This window comes from Balaenoptera borealis (assembly GCF_965194805.1).
Source record: "Balaenoptera borealis genome assembly, chromosome: 11".
NCBI lineage: Eukaryota > Metazoa > Chordata > Mammalia > Artiodactyla > Balaenopteridae > Balaenoptera > Balaenoptera borealis.
In genome coordinates this window covers 103,767,452-103,782,857 of record NC_138868.1, presented here as the reverse complement: position 1 = coordinate 103,782,857, position 15,406 = coordinate 103,767,452, and the positions used below count along the sequence as shown (strand labels likewise).

At 51.8% G+C, this 15,406-nt stretch overlaps 1 protein-coding gene across 4 annotated transcripts in view; it reads right to left on the bottom strand.

The window, feature by feature from the left end:
* PKNOX2 (PBX/knotted 1 homeobox 2) overlaps positions 1–15,406 on the bottom strand; it is a 258,653-nt gene that overhangs the window by 176,110 nt on the left and 67,137 nt on the right. For all 4 annotated transcript variants that reach the window (XM_082341039.1, XM_082341038.1, XM_082341042.1 and 1 more), the window contains exon 2: positions 11,096–11,165. The gene's annotated coding sequence lies outside the window, so the exon portion shown is untranslated. The remainder of the gene's footprint in view (positions 1–11,095; positions 11,166–15,406) is intronic.

The following is a 15,406-nucleotide window of genomic DNA, read 5'->3' as shown; positions in this document are numbered from 1 at the left end:
GAAACTAAGGCTAAGACCTGGTCCTGTCTCATCAAGGGAGGAAGTGGGAGAGGGGACTGAGGTTTGAATCCATTGCACCCTGTTCCTCCAGATACTACCCAGACTGCAGGGCAGATGGGGAAGGCGAAGGCAAGCTGGACACCCCCGTGTGTGCGCTGCCCCAGGTCCCGGGTCCCCTCCGGCCTTCCCAGGTTCTGCCGCCCCCGACATCACTACGTGAAATCCCAGGAGCTGGTGCGGACCTGCCCCAGGGCCCAGGCCAGAGTTGGCCAGCAGCCCTCTAGGACCTGGAAGGTTCTTCGTTAAATGTGGTGCAGAAGCATCCTTAGCAGAGGAGCCTTTCATCCCCTTCTCATCCTGGTTGCTTGCTCCAGCCTTGATTTACACTTTGCATCTAGAATGCCAGCACACCCTATAGAACCCCTGGGACCTCCCCAGGCCCTGACATCACTCCCCTCCCAGGAGGTAGGAGCCCTGGGTTCCAGTCCAGCCTCTACCACCAAAACCCTCGGTGGCCTTAGGCAAGGGGTTGACTCCTTTGAGCCTCAGTTTCCCCGCTCGGTACCAAGGAATTCAGTGACCCCTAAGTCCTTGAGCATCCCACGAGCCTCTTTTTCACTCTCCAGACTACTCCTTTTCCTCCCTGCCCCATCCCACAAAAGCCAGGAATTCCTTCCCTTGGGTGAGTCACCATCGCAGGCCCCTGGGAATCCCAGGTTACGCCATCCCAGTGGGGGCAGGCAGGCTAGGACGAGGGCCTCTGCACAGCCCGGCCAGGGTGTGCTGGCCACGAGACTTGGGGAGGGGGCAAGGTCCCCAACTCAAAGCCAATCCCAACTGCTTCATTCACGAGAGATGTCCTAGTGCAGTGGGAAGTAGTCTTTGGGGTCGTGCAGACTTGCGTTCACATCCCATCTGCTCCCCTTTCTAGTTGTGGAACAATGAGCGTGTTGCTTAACCTGTCTGATTAAGCCTGGCTCTCTGATCTGTTCTATTATTAGAGGACCTGCCTCAGGGTTGGTGGGAGGGTTACAACAGATAATGCACTGAACAGAAGCTATTCTTCTTCAGCCTCCTGGATAAGGATAATAGTAGGACTCCCAAAGTCCTCGACAGGACCAGAATCACACGGTATGGGGAACAGAGCTGCCACCCACGCTCCGCCAGTCACCAAGGCTGAGCAGTTTCATGATGAAAAAACCCACCTTGCAGCAGGAAAGACTCCCTCAGGAGAGACCCAGATGGGTCACTCGAATGTGATACTCTTTCTTTTTTTTAAAATTGGGTTTAAAGTTATAAAACAACAGCCTCCTGCTTCTGCAGGTACTTGGGCCCAGGTGGGGACTGGGGGCATGAATTAAACTCACCCAGCCTCCCCCATAAGACCGGGTGGTCCCGAGCCCAGACACCCCCCCCCCACCCCCGCCGTGTGGTCCCCTGCACCAGAAAGCAGCTCCACATCAGTCCCAGGCCGGAGATGGGTCCGCCTCGTGGACCGACCTCACAGGCACCCTCAGACGCCCACCCCCCAAACCCACCCCAATTCAGTCCTAAGTATTCCTAAGGTGCCTTCCCATTTCCCGCTGTAATAAATAGCACAGAATGCAAATGGAGCTGGATGTGGGACCCAGATGTTTGCACTAATTTAATTGAGGGAACACCTTGGATTAAACACTTTGCAAAACACTCACAAATAGGTTCAGTGCATTCGGTAATGAAAAGCCTCCCAGACCCCTGGCACTTGGCTGCGGCTGCCTGGGGCTCCAGGAGCGTTGCCCGGGGTGGGCGGGCATGGGGGAGAGACCAGAGCGGGGTGGAGACAGCATGCCTCCAAACACAGGGAGAAAGCGAGGGAGCCAGGTTCCCGGGAGGGCTTCCAGCAGATTCTCCACCAGCTGGGGCTGACTCCACCAAGAGGCAGGATCTGGAAGGGTTGGGGATGGTGGTAGGCAGCACCTGCCTCCCCACGTGGCTGACGGCTCGCCTGTGAGGACCCACAACGGGCAGGTGTCTCCCTGTCCTCAGGACTCAGCTCTAACCTGGAGGCCTCACTGCCCACCTGGCTGACATCCAGTCACCCACCTGCACGGAATTGGGGCCTCCAGGGAGGATCAGCCTACTTAACCTTTTGGACCTGAGAGTGGGTGGGAAACCTCTCTCAGAAATTTGGGGGTTATTTGCACAGCAGTGTTAATTTCTCTGAAGCTGCTTCTTCCTTGCCTGCCGCTACAGCTTAGGGTGCTTCAAAAGCTCAAATCCCGTGCATCTACCAAGCCCCAACCCTCCGCTTCACCTTTCACCCACCCATCCATCCATCCCCTCAGCTCTGGAGCTGCAGAGATGAGTGACAGCCGGCACCTGCCCTGGTGTTCACAGTCCCAGATGCCACATGATAAAGGCCCTCAGGGAGGCATACTGTGCAACCAGGGAGCCCGGGACAGTGCAGCAACTTGGCACAAGATGGTCAAAAGACCAGTGGAGAAAAGGGGAGAAGCTGACCTAGCAGAGGGAACAGCATATGCAAAGATAATGAGGCACAGAAGACTGGGCAATGGCTGAGACTCAAGAGAGACAATTTGTGTGGGTCCACTTGGGGGATAGGTGGCACAAATGAAGATGGGCCCTCTTCACCAGACCCCTCCTCCCACCCCAGCCCCTGGAAGTCCCCATAGTTGGGCCAATGGGGAATCAGTTCCCATAAAAATTGCTCTGTAAGCCTCAGAGTTCCAACACGGCCTGGATGATTTTATATTCCTGAAAACAGAATCCCTAATTTTCAAACACAATGATCACTTCAAGTGTAATAACCATTATAATAATAACCCCTTACACTTGCTTTATAGTTTATAAAACACTTTCACATATCTCTTATAATCTTCCACCAACAACCCTTCAAGAAAGATAGAATAGGTAGTGTTAGAATTCCTGCTTTCTGAATGAGAAAATTAAATCCAAAGGTCCCAGCTACCTAAATAACAGAACTAGGGCTCAAGCTCAAGTCTATCTGACAGCAAAGGGCATGCTTGTTCACTCATTCAGTGCATCACAGAGTGTTTGTTGAGCACCTGTTATGTACCAAGAAACCCTTCAGACTCAGAGCATAGATAGGTGGGGATGTTAAGATGATTACAAGCCTTGGTGAAGAGACAGAACATGGGCACCAAGGGAAAAACTTCAGGGCAAAAAGCAAAGCACTGAAACTCAGGAACCAAGAAAAACATAAAGCACTGTCTTCAAACACTGCCTCACACAAACACACCCTGCAGCCTGCACAGACACAGGCAACAGGCATACACCCTTATCACATAGGAGGATGCGAGCCGTTTCTCCTGGACTGCCCCCATGCTCCACAGCATGGAAGGCAGACTCCTTTATCCTCACATCCCCACTGCTAGCTGGGCAACAGACCAGAGCCAGCAGCCGGGGGCCATCTGCAGGGCCTGGGTTTCGCCCATCCCCCAGCACACACGCAGACACACAGGCCCTCCCAGTGCAGCAACCCAGGCATTCCAGCACGGGGACAGCCCAGGGTGCAACAGCTTAGGTTCTAGTCAGGATGGATAGATGGATGGATGAATAAATGGGATGGATGGATGGATGGATGGATGGATGGATGGATGGATGGATGGATGAGATGGATGGATGGAATGGATGGGATGGGATGGGATAGGATGGGATAGATGGATGGATGGATGGATGGGATAGATGGATAGATTGGATGGATGGATGGATGGATGGGACAAATGGATGGATGGGATGGATGGGATGGATGGATGGGATAGATGGATAGATGGGATGGATGGATGGATGGATGGATGGGATGGATGGATGGATGGGATGGATGGAAGGATGGATGGATGGATGGTTGAATAGATGGATAGATGGGGAGGGAGGACTGGGAAGCATAGGAGCCTTCACCTACCTAGAGGTAGAGCCTGCTGGGTCCCCACCACTGGACCCAGTTACAAGTAAACACTGCCTTGCTCTCTGATGAGGATAGACTATCCTCAGTGCCCTCTGCAAAAACAATACCCACTTCACAGGATCCACGTGAGAAGGTGCAACAGGAGACGCTGACACACCTAGTGCAGGGCCTGGCACACAGGGGGAATTAAGGCTTTCCCACCCAGGAAGTAAAGGTAATGGATGGGCAAGTAACTCTGCAAAGCCCCCACAGAAATCAGGCTCCTGCCCCCTCCTCCCCCCATCACCCATCCTGGGGTTTGGAGGGCTTACTAGAGAAAACCTCTCCATCACTCCACCCCCTACCCCTCGGTTCACTCCTTCATTTTTTCATTCAACCAAACTTGTAGGGGGCCTCTTGTGGCCAGGGATGATTCTAGGTACTGGGATTAGGAGAAGAATAAGATTCAGTTCTTAACTTGGATAGATAGATACATATGTTTGAGGTGCTGTGACAACGTACAGGATGAAGGAGGACAGCAGTGTTTCAGGAAAGGCAGGAAGCCCTGTGAGCAGTAGTCAGAGAGGAGATATGTGAGCTGGGTATTGCAGGAGGAGCAGGGGCTATTCAGGACGAGGAGATTCCAGGCAGAGGGAACAGCAAGTGCAAAGGCACTGAGGTGTGAAGTGAAACAGAGTATTTGGGGGGAACTGAGCAACCTGGTATATTTGGGTACCAGGAATAGGAGTGTCTGTAAGTAACAGGGAGGAGAGAGCTACGAGGTGGGCAAGAGATGAAGCAGGAAAAGTAGACAGGGCTGAGCTGTGAGGCTCCTGGCCAGCCGGGCCAAGGAAGCCGCAGACAGTAAAGAACCCCTGGGGATGGAGGAGCACAGGCGTGACATGGGCACACGCTCACAACAGCATTAATTAGGCTCCAGCTATTGCTGGCACAGCGCTAGGCTCCTCCACATACATCCCTGGCTGACTCTGATGGTACATGAATTTGACAAGGTCTCCTCCTCTTTGATTCATGGCAATTATCGCTGGAGAAATGGCCAATTTGGGAGCAATTTTTCTTCTCTGAAGAGCCAGGCTGGCTGGCTCACAGTGAGGGCCAGGGGAGGGTTCCTACATCACCACTGCCACCACCCACAGCCAGAGCTGCTGGCAGCAGCGCCTGGAAATCCCGCAGAAGCTCTGGGGATTTGGGAAGGACTTGAGAAGGGTAAAGGTGGAGGCGACAGGAGCCACAGAGGAAGCGAAAAGGGGGGAAATCCCTCAGGCTGGACAAAGATTTATGGGTACCTGCATTTCCAGAGAACAGGAGAGAAAGGCCAGGTGGGTGGTGGCAACCACCTTGTAGCTCCAAACCCCGCTGGAAGCTTCCCGAGGCCTGCTTACCGCAGGGAAGGTTCTCCCTCCCCTCCTTTCTCTCCTCCCCTCCCTCCCGGCCCTCCTTCCCTGCTCCTCTCCAGAAAGGTTTATGGAGAAGACTCCAAATAGCCCCTCTCCTGCAGTCACAGTCACACCAACTGAAAGGAGATTTAATTAGCAAAATCTCGTTAGGCAAACGAAATTATCCGTAAGACAATAGTCCTCTGGACAGGGGGTATGATTAAACAAAGCCATTCATTGAGAGAGCCGCTTTGGCAGCCCCCCGGAAGCGTTCATCTCTGGGCCAGCGGAACAGACTCGACCCCCTCCGCCCGCCCCAGCCCCTCCCCACCTCATCTCCGCTCTTCCAGGGCCCCTCCAGTTGGGGCTGCAGACCTCACATCTCATCAGCGGCCTCTCTGCCGCCAGATTCCTGCTAAAGTGCCTTGATTGCATAATGTCTATTTGCATAATGTAAATTGCAATCTCCTAGCTTGGGAGGCAGGAATCACAGAACAGCCATTATTTTTTACCACTCCACAAAAATTCCACATTTAGAAAGCAGATTTGCAGCTCAGAAAGCTGTATAAATCTGAATCCGCCACGAACGTCATTAAATCACACCAATTAAGCCGGACCAACGAAGAGCCCCTGCCACTGTTCTCTGCACACTCAAGGACTCCCAGGCCAGATGGAGGCCACGAAAAACTGGAGGCCGTGGCAGCGGGGCTGGAGCAGGAGCTGCAAAGGCAGGAAATTCTGTCTTATAAACCTTCACACACACACCCCAGGCATAGGCCCCATCAAGACCTGGTGGGCGGAGGACGGAGAGGGGGCGGAAGTAGTTTGAGTTATTTCTAAGCTTGTTGACTGATTTCTTGTGGGCACTTGGTCTGCAGACTTTTAATTTACGGAGCAGGAGAGAGTATGCGGGGAAGAAGCCTGCATCTTCCGCAAAGGGAGGGGGACATGCCAGGTATTTCACGCGAGGGTGAAAAGTCCAGGCCTTCAGCAGCTCTTTAATGACCTTTTTCTGTCTTCTCCCAAGTCCCCTCCAGCCAAGTGAAGGAAAACCGGGGACAAATCCTGCCCTGACTGGGCTGGGCTGGACCGGATTCTGAGCTCCTTTTAAGAGCTGTTTCCTAGGGGCCACTGGAGAGAGAGGTGAGTCACAAGGTCCCTAGAAAGGGGCCTTCCCTCTGACAACCACTCATGATTCCAGCTTCCCCACAGCCATGTACCTGGTTACTCTTTTGCCTCTTTATTGCTCATTCAATATTCATCTGTCAAAGGGCAAGATGCTAATGTGTATTATTAAAATATCAATAGTTTATGAGTGAACTTTTATGGAGAGTATGGTTAAAAGAAAGATGCTAGACCATCTCTGTCAGCAGCAACGGAGAGGAACAGTCTTTCCATCTCTACTTTTTCCTAACGTACTGGGTGAGTGGATGGCTGAACCATTACTGTATACATATTGTGCACCAGGAATGGCTCTAAAGCTCGCACGTGCTGGATTTCATTTAGTCCTCACAGCCGTCCTGGGAAGGGTGTACAATCCCATTTCCATTCTAGAGATAAGGAATCTGAAGACCAAAGAGTTGTATCCAGAATCACAGAGGTTCTAAGTCATGGGGCTGAGACTCAAACCCCAGCTTTGGACTTCAAACCCAATGTTTTTCCCCCCAAGTTGAAGCCTTGAAAATACAAATGATCTTTTAGGTTTTTATCTGTTTCCTTCACCTGCCCAAATTAAACATTGGTTTCCTGACCTAAGTTTCACAAAAGGGGAAAGGAGAGAACAGGAAATCATTCTGTGCTTTCACACAGACCCATTTCCACAAAGCCGGCCTCCACTTTAGAGGTGTCTAAGTCAGTTCCCAGAATCTTTTCTGCACATTTAGAATCTTAGAACTGAGGGTGACATTGGAGGTGATGTCATCAGACTTCTCCCTGTTACAGGAGAGTAAACTTGAGTTTCCTGGAGCCGCATAATGAAGTGATTAAGTCTCTAGGATAGAGTCATAAGTTTGATTTCAACTCTGTGACTAACTTACTGTGTCACTGACTAGGGTACCTCTCTTGTCCCTGAGCCTCTGCTCCCTTTCTGTATGTAATACCAAGATAGTAACAGTGTCTCATAAGATAGTGTGAGGGTTTCAGTAAAAACATGCACATCACGTGCTGAGCAGAGTGTCTAGCATGTAGTAAGTGCTCAACAAACGACAGTTATTACTATTAATATTAAGTCGACTTGTGGAAGACTCCAAGACTCTCCCTCCAAAACTTTTCATCAAAACCAAGCCTCTGGGGCTTCCCTGGTGGCGCAGTGGTTGGGAATCTGCCTGCCAATGCAGGGGACAGGGGTTCGAGCCCTGGTCTGGGAGGATCCCACATGCCGCGGAGCAACTAGGCCCGTGAGCCACAATTACTGAGCCTGCGCGTCTGGAGCCTGTGCTCTGCAACAAGAGAGGCCGCGATAGTGAGAGGCCCGCGCACCGCGATGAAGAGTGGCCCCCACTTGCCGCAACTAGAGAAAGCCCTCACACAGAAACGAAGACCCAACACAGCCAAAAATAAATAAATAAATAAATAATCAAAACAAAAACCAAGCCCCTTTGCCCCTCTCTTCCCTGCCCCCTCCCCTTCACCATTAGCCATTCTCATATCTTGGCCCTTTGGAAAAACCAGCTGGTTCTGCTCTCACCCTGTGCTTGCTTGAGTTTTGTTTCTATCCCCTTAAGTCACAGCAAGGCATCCAGGGTACTTAGGTGCTCTTCCAAAACTTAGCTGCATCCGGGTCAGGCAAATGGCAAAGGAGATGGAGACTGGTCCTCAAAGGCCCCGCCTCCCACAGGTTACAGGGTGTGGCAGAGCGGAAGCAAGGAGAGGAAAGGACACGAGGATCACGGAGGAAGGGCTGCCGCATAGCCCAGGCCCCCCGCACACCCTGACAGACCCGACAGCCTCTTCGCTCTGATCTTTGGCTGCAGCCTCCCCCAGACCGGAAGGCCAGGGAGTGGAGGGTGTGGGAGCTATGCCTGGGAACGAAGGGCTCCAGGCTTGTGGAGTCCTTGTCACAGGTCTAAGGCCCTCTCCAGAGCTGGCACTTCAAGCTGTGGGTGGCACACTGGACCCATTCTTGCTGGGAAGGACTATAGTGTAGAGCAGGGGTCGCAGCCTGTTAGGCACCGGCCTGCACAGCAGGAGGTGAGCGGTGAGCAAGCGAAGCTTCACCTGCCGCCCCCCACCGCTCGCATTCCCGCCTGAAGCATCCCTCCCTTCCCCTCCCTCACCTTCCCGGTCCGGGGGATAACTGTCTTCCAGGAAACCAGTCCCTGGTGCCAAAAAGGTTGGGGACCGCTGAGGTAGAGGTTTCTGCCAACTGCAGGGCCTCCTAACACCAGCGTGTCCTCGGGGAATGCCCCCCTGGGAAGGAGCCTAGCCTAGCTTGGCGGGGTGCCTTTAAATCCAGACACTGGCTGGGTTTAGAGACAGTTTGGTTCTTGCAGGCAGGCTTCCTTAGCCTGCCTCGGGAGTACATGAGGCTGTGCTGGGCCAGACTTGAGGAGCATTAGTGTGGGAGTGTGCGCTCCGAAGACGGCCGCCACAGCATGTTACCCCCAACCACACTCTTCATCTGACGTGCTGTGGATTCTCCTCCTCTGAGACGTGCTTGCAGGGGCAGGTGTCCATGTCCCCTTCTTTAAACCCAGGTGGGCCTTTGCACCTGCCCCCAACCAGGGCAACGTGTGAAAGTGGTGCTGCTGGGCTTGGGCAGGGCGGCCCCGTCCGGCGCCTCTTCCCTCTCGGGACGCTCCCCCTCGGCACCCAACCACCACCTTACGAGGATCCACGTCATGAAGATGTCCGGGCCACGTGGAAAGGGCACGTGGGCCTGGTGGACAGCCCCAGCTAGCGCCTCGGCCAACAGCTGGTGTCCACCCCCAGAGGGGTGAGTGAACGAGCCTCCAGACGATTCCAGCACCCAGCTTCTGCCCCAGCAGAGACCCCAGACCTGTGGATCAGAGGCAATCTCCCCACTGTGCCCTGTGTGAACTCCTGACTCACAGAATAAATGAGCATAATGAACGGTGTCAAGTCACTATGTCTTGGGGTGGTTTGTTACACAGCCATAATAACTGGAACACCACTCGAATTAAATTAGAACGTTTGCTGTTTCCCTCTCAAATCCAGCCCTCACTTCAGTCTTGCAGACTGTCCCCTCCTCAGCAGGTCCCGTCCCTCCTCTTCTTCCTCCCCCTCCGAAAGGCAGGCTCTCCCTCAGCAAAAAACCCTCCCAGGAAGAGCCTTTGAACCTTCCCCTTTCAGAGTCCCAGGACCTGAAGATCCCCACTCTTCCTCGTTCCTCTGTGCGGGTCCCAGAGGGTCCCCACGAGGGAGCTCCCCCAGGTGTGGGTGGGCCCGGGCCAGGCGCCCAGCTGCTCTCGGGGACAGGGACGGAGCGTGCAGACTTATTTCCCCTACACGCACCCCGGTCTCGTGAAGCTTCACGCTCGGCTTGCTCCTCTCATACTGACTTGACTGATGAGATCCCTCTAACCTCCGGTGCGAGGAGACATCGATTCTCGCAAAGGTCATTATCTCCCTACTCTGGCTCCCCCCACCCCGGCCCCATCTCCTAGGTAGGCCTTTCCTGGAACAGGATGGAGGGAGGTACCCTTCCCCGGCCCGGTGTCTGGGGATCGACCACTCCAAGCCGGGCGGAGAGGGGATGCCCTGGGAGCCGCGTCCTGTCAATCACAGAGGCACCAGCACTGCCACGCAGGCCATTAGGCGGAGGGCCGGCGCCCTGCTCACTCACCGGGCAGCCATCGGCAGGATGTTAGACGATCGCAGGGCGGCCATTCTTATGATTTATTCAAATGCTCATTACAGTCAATCTATTTTTACAGAGAGGTGAAGATGTGCGCTGATAACGGTTAATCATTTATAATTCCGCGGACTGGTTGGGAGCCAATGTACTATCAAAGTCGCAGCCGCTCAGCCCCCGGGAGCCCCCGAAGCAGGGCAGGGAAGCTGTGCAGCCCCAGGCCAGCCCTTCCAGCTGACAGTGCCTGCGCGGCGCCTAGGTGGAGGGTGCAGAGGGGAAGCAAGGAGCAGGGAATCCCAGACTAGCCGCCAGGAGCTCACAGGCTCACTGAGGGCACACGGCGACGTGCGGGCAGAGGAATGCCCCGCAGATGGATGAGGCACGGGATCTCAGAAGAGGGAGAAACCACTTCTAGCTGGATTACCGAAGGACGTGGCAACGAGCAGACTGGACTTAGGCCAGGGCCTACAGGTGGGAAGACTTCTGCCAAGTGCGAGAACCGACATGAGCAAATACACAGGCGGATAAGGTGGGGAGCAGTTCCCGAGCTGATGGAAGGGAAGCGACCAGCAGTTTCTCCTTTTTCCTCCCTCACGTCTCTCCAGAAACAACCAGACATAAAAGCAAGTGCAAGCTATGACCTTGGCCCAGGTCCTCCTCTCACGGCCTCCCAAGCTTAGCCTGCCCTTGCAAGCTCGAGAGCTTCCCTCTCCAACACTCATGACACGCATAACACGTCAGGTCCACCTTAACGCACAATCAATACAGTCTAATTAAATAGGATGTCATGTTACAGGGCCTCTTCGTCACGTTCGGACCTCATCTAATTAGAGGTCCACTGTATTTCACATTCTGACCAGCTCACTGAGAGAGAGTGCGTCTCTCGCACAATGCACGGCTGTGAAAGATCAGGTTCAGGGCTGGTCTTTCACCCATAACCTTACTGAGTCAGCATGGAAAATGCCCGTCAGAGTTACTCACGGTTCACGGTCCCTCTTCTGGTGAGCGGCATGGAGGACGGCAAGCCTCAGGGTCCTGCTCCAGAGTCAACCTGTCAGTGAAAGAAAACATCTTTATAGACTGTGTATGATTCTGCTGGGAGCGAGAGCCAAGATCGAATGGGGGTGAACTCGGAAGTGGGTCCTGCTCCGGAGCACAGCCAGGGCTGGCAGCCCTGTGTCCCCATTGCTGAGTGGGGGGGGAGTTTCCTGAGCAAGGAGCTCCTGGTGCAAAACGACGGTTGTTTAGAGGACTAACCAGGACGGAGAGACAGGATCACTCCCTCCTGACCTGCTTGGAGCCTCAATTTCTTGCAAGTTTCATCCCCTTCCCCAGAGAAAAAGAGGCTCATGGCTGTGGAGAGCCCTGAGCTGACCAAGGCAATGATCACTTACTGATGCCACCTGTCTGACGGAAGACCCCGTGCAGGGGGACAGAGCTGAGGAGCCCCTGGGGAAGCTGGAAATCTATATGGGGAAGCTGCCCAAACAAGCAAATACCACCACCGATGCTGTGCTTTATGGCAGGATTATGGAAAGTCCAGACGTAGGAGGGCACTTTCAAGTAAAAGTGAAGAGTCCCATTGGGTTAGAAGGGAAATGTGCATGGAGAAAAATGATGGGGGCGTGACTCAAAAGATCAGAAAACATGACTGCTTTTAATTCTCGTCTTGGGATAAAGCAATAACAACAAGAAGAAGAAAAACCCAGCACATATTTATCAGGTGTCTGCTCCGCGAGCTACACTCTCCAGGTGCAGCAGGAATGAAATCCACAGCTCCTGTAATCAAAGTGCCGCCACGTCAGTGGTGAAATAAGAATATCCATATGAAACATCATCCAATAAGATGAGAACATACATAAAGTAGTGCTGAACTGTGTGGTAGAGACCATAACTCTCTCTCCACAGAGAAACGAAGTTGGCGACAGCTGGGGCCTTCAAGGAAGTTTTCAGGGGGAGGGAGACCTTGACTGGGGTCTTGGAGGACTGGTCAGGAGAGATTCGGCTGGTGGAAGAAGAGAGAGGGCATTCCAAGAAAGGGAGCACTCTGAGCAAAGGTGACGGGGGGAAAGCATGGAGTGACCAGGGACAAGGCAGGGGCTGGGCCGCCTGAGAGACTAGAGGAGGGAGTAACGCTGAGTAAGCAGGGAGGGGCCAGAGCATCCGGGCTCCGAGTGTCGGGCAGAGAGGCCAGGCTTGGGCTGTGAGCTCCTGGAGCCATTGAAGGTTTTCCAACAAAGGAAGGTCATGAAGAAGAGGACACTCCCCACCCCACCACTCTTTAGTATTTTCCTTTTAATTAAGACAGAGAGGCTCCCTGGATGAGGTAGAATTTCAGATAGAAGATTCAGGCATGGGGTGTACTACAACGCGCTCATGGAAAGATGTCCCTCTTGTTCATGATGATGTCGCCCAGGATGAGGCACTTCCTCTGGGGCTGTCTACTAATATCTCCAGGACCAAGACTGGTGACTCACGGAAGGACCTCAGAGACAAGACCAGACCACTGAAGGCAAGTGCGTGAGGATGAGGACGGCACCTTATGCATCTTTATAGCCCAGCATGTGTCAGGTTCTCAGCAGGTGTCTGTTGAAATGTTCAGTGGCGGACTCGGTTCATTCTAATCAGTTTCCACAACCAGCCCCTGGCTGGCAATGGGCTCCAACTTGTAATCTTCTAAACTACTGACACATTGCTACTGAGCACATGTGAACTCAGTACAGGAAGTTTCTAGGCTGAATTGCATGGAGTGGGGATTTATCCCTGCCCTCTTGGGACTGTCGAGACACCAGCGACTTGGAAGAAGACACGGCGGACTTGCCATTTGCACATGCTGCTAAGCTGTGAAGGACAGCCCCTCTGCTGGGGAGATGGATTTTGATGGGCAGTGTTATAAAACTTTGAACAAGCTAAAAGGATGGCCCAAAACTAAAAAGTTAATTATTTCCTCTACCAGTTTTTATTTCTTGCACAATAACATCATGACAACCATAAATTAAATAAATTTGAAAATTTAAAAAAATTGCCCACAATCCCATCACTCTAAACCATCAAATTATTACAGTCTATGCCCACATGGAAATCCAGTTTAATTTTTTACAGAGTTGTAGAAAAAGATTTGACACGAATAAATATACCAAATCCTACTCTTACATTCAAAAATCAATTGCAAAAATCACAGATTGGGGTGACCTGTTTTTTTTTTTTTAAAAAAGACAAGGGTTATTTGAGTTAAATGCAAGCAGAGGTAGAGCCCAGGGTATGGTGTTGCTGTCAAACCCATTACATTGATCCTAGTTGCCTAAATAGCTATATGGTGGCCAACCAAGGGGAGAATGGTCCCCTCACTTTAGACTTATCAATCCACATTACTTTTAGATGCAGCTGTGGCATCATATTTTAATAAATTTGGCAGTGATGAGTAGAAGAGAGAGGTGAGCAAAGACATCTAGTTCTTTTAACTAAAGTTAAAAGTTTAGTAGTTAAAAGCACAAGCTCTGGAAGCAGGCTGTACAGGTGTCCATCCCAGTCCCACCACTTCCTGGCAGTGGGCCCATGGGCAAGTTACTTAACTTCCCTGTGCCTCAGTTTTTCATCTGTAAAATGGGGCTAATGAGGGTCCTGCCTCTGAGGTTGGCTGTGAGGGTTTAATGAGTTCATATACCGTAAAGTGCTTAGAACAGTGTCTCACACAAAATAAGCACTCATTGCATGGTAGCTGTCATTGTTGTTATTTTCCTTATTAGGAGCCCGTGAGACAGAAGATATGGGAGAAGAAACTAGAGATGGACCTTCATTTGTCCCTCTCTAATATGACCCATTGGTCCTACCTAATTCTATTGACTAAAGCAACAATCTCTCTCCCACATGGTGGTCCTCCAAATATTTGAAGAAACTATGTGACAAAGAGGCTGCGTTGCTATACACGGTAGAATTAGGGCTAATTGATAGATATTAGAGGAAGCCAATCCTCAGTTCAATACAAGAAAGACTTCGCTAGTCCTATGCACCATCCAGCAATGAGTTAGGTTTCCTTGGAAAGTAGTGAGCTCCCAACACAGCAAAGAGAATCCTGTATTGGGTGAGAAGATGCCCCAGAGAGCATGGTCTCCCAGACTTGGCTTCCCCCATCCGTAAAACGTTAAAAAACATTGTGAGACTGGGAGGGTTGACAAACATGTATATTGATAAAACATTAATAGTGTCTTCTTTCACCACCGTTTCATAAAGTAATTCAACCCCCAAAAGTAAGGAGAGCAAAAAGGACCACACTTTGAACGCTTTGAAGTGAATGGAGCATCATGAAAAGCATCCCCCCCACCATCTCTGTCTCTTCTCTCTTTCTGTCTCTATCTCTCTCTGTCTCTATCTGTCCATCTCTCTCTCACACACACATATACACACATATGTGCACATGCAACCTCTCCACATTGTCCTTGTTTTTCACTCCTCACCATGCACCAGCAGACACTTGCTGGGGAACCACGTGCGTGATATTTTGGGGCCTTCCAAAGCCAGCAGCCTGTAGTCCTGGAAGGCAAGTGATCACGTCAAAGGCCTTCAGACAGTGGCCCTGCAATAACGCAACCAGAATTGAAACTCAGGCCTGCCTTACTCACCATGAAGATAAACTTGAATCATAAATGGAATTGAGCCTTCACATTTATAAATATGAGGACATTTATGAAATGGTAAATGAGGAGGGAGCTGATGAAATTTCATTGTTAAGAGGTGGGGAGAAGAACAGAAGAAAGCTTCCCACGGGAGGGAGCACACTAGAACTTGACCCTCCATGCCCTAGGACAGCTGAGCGAGCTCCCACGAAGCATCCTAGGTAAGTTGGAAGGATGGACAGACATGAGCCTGGGGCTTAGCAAGGACCACAGAAGGCACTAGACCAAGGGCGTCATGGGTTCACACCCTGAGTCCATCGTTCACTTACCGTGGGATCTTGGACACGGAACTTTAACCACTCCCTGCCTCAGTTTCCTCATCTGCAAAATGATAGTGCTTGACTAGATGATCCTTAAACCAAAATTCCATCTGACATCTCTACATCTCTGAAGCTGCCCAGACTCACCCCCATATCACAGCTCAGTATATGATTGTGGGTAAGAGTAAAGACACGGGAGTCAGACAGTTCTGAGTTTAAGCCTGGGTCCATCACTCTCCTAGCCTTAACCTCTACAAACCTCAAGGTTCGCACCTTTAGAAGGGGGATAAGAGTAGCGCCTTTAAGTGAGATGATGCACCGAGAGCATTTTGTGCAATGCCTGGAACATATTCATAATG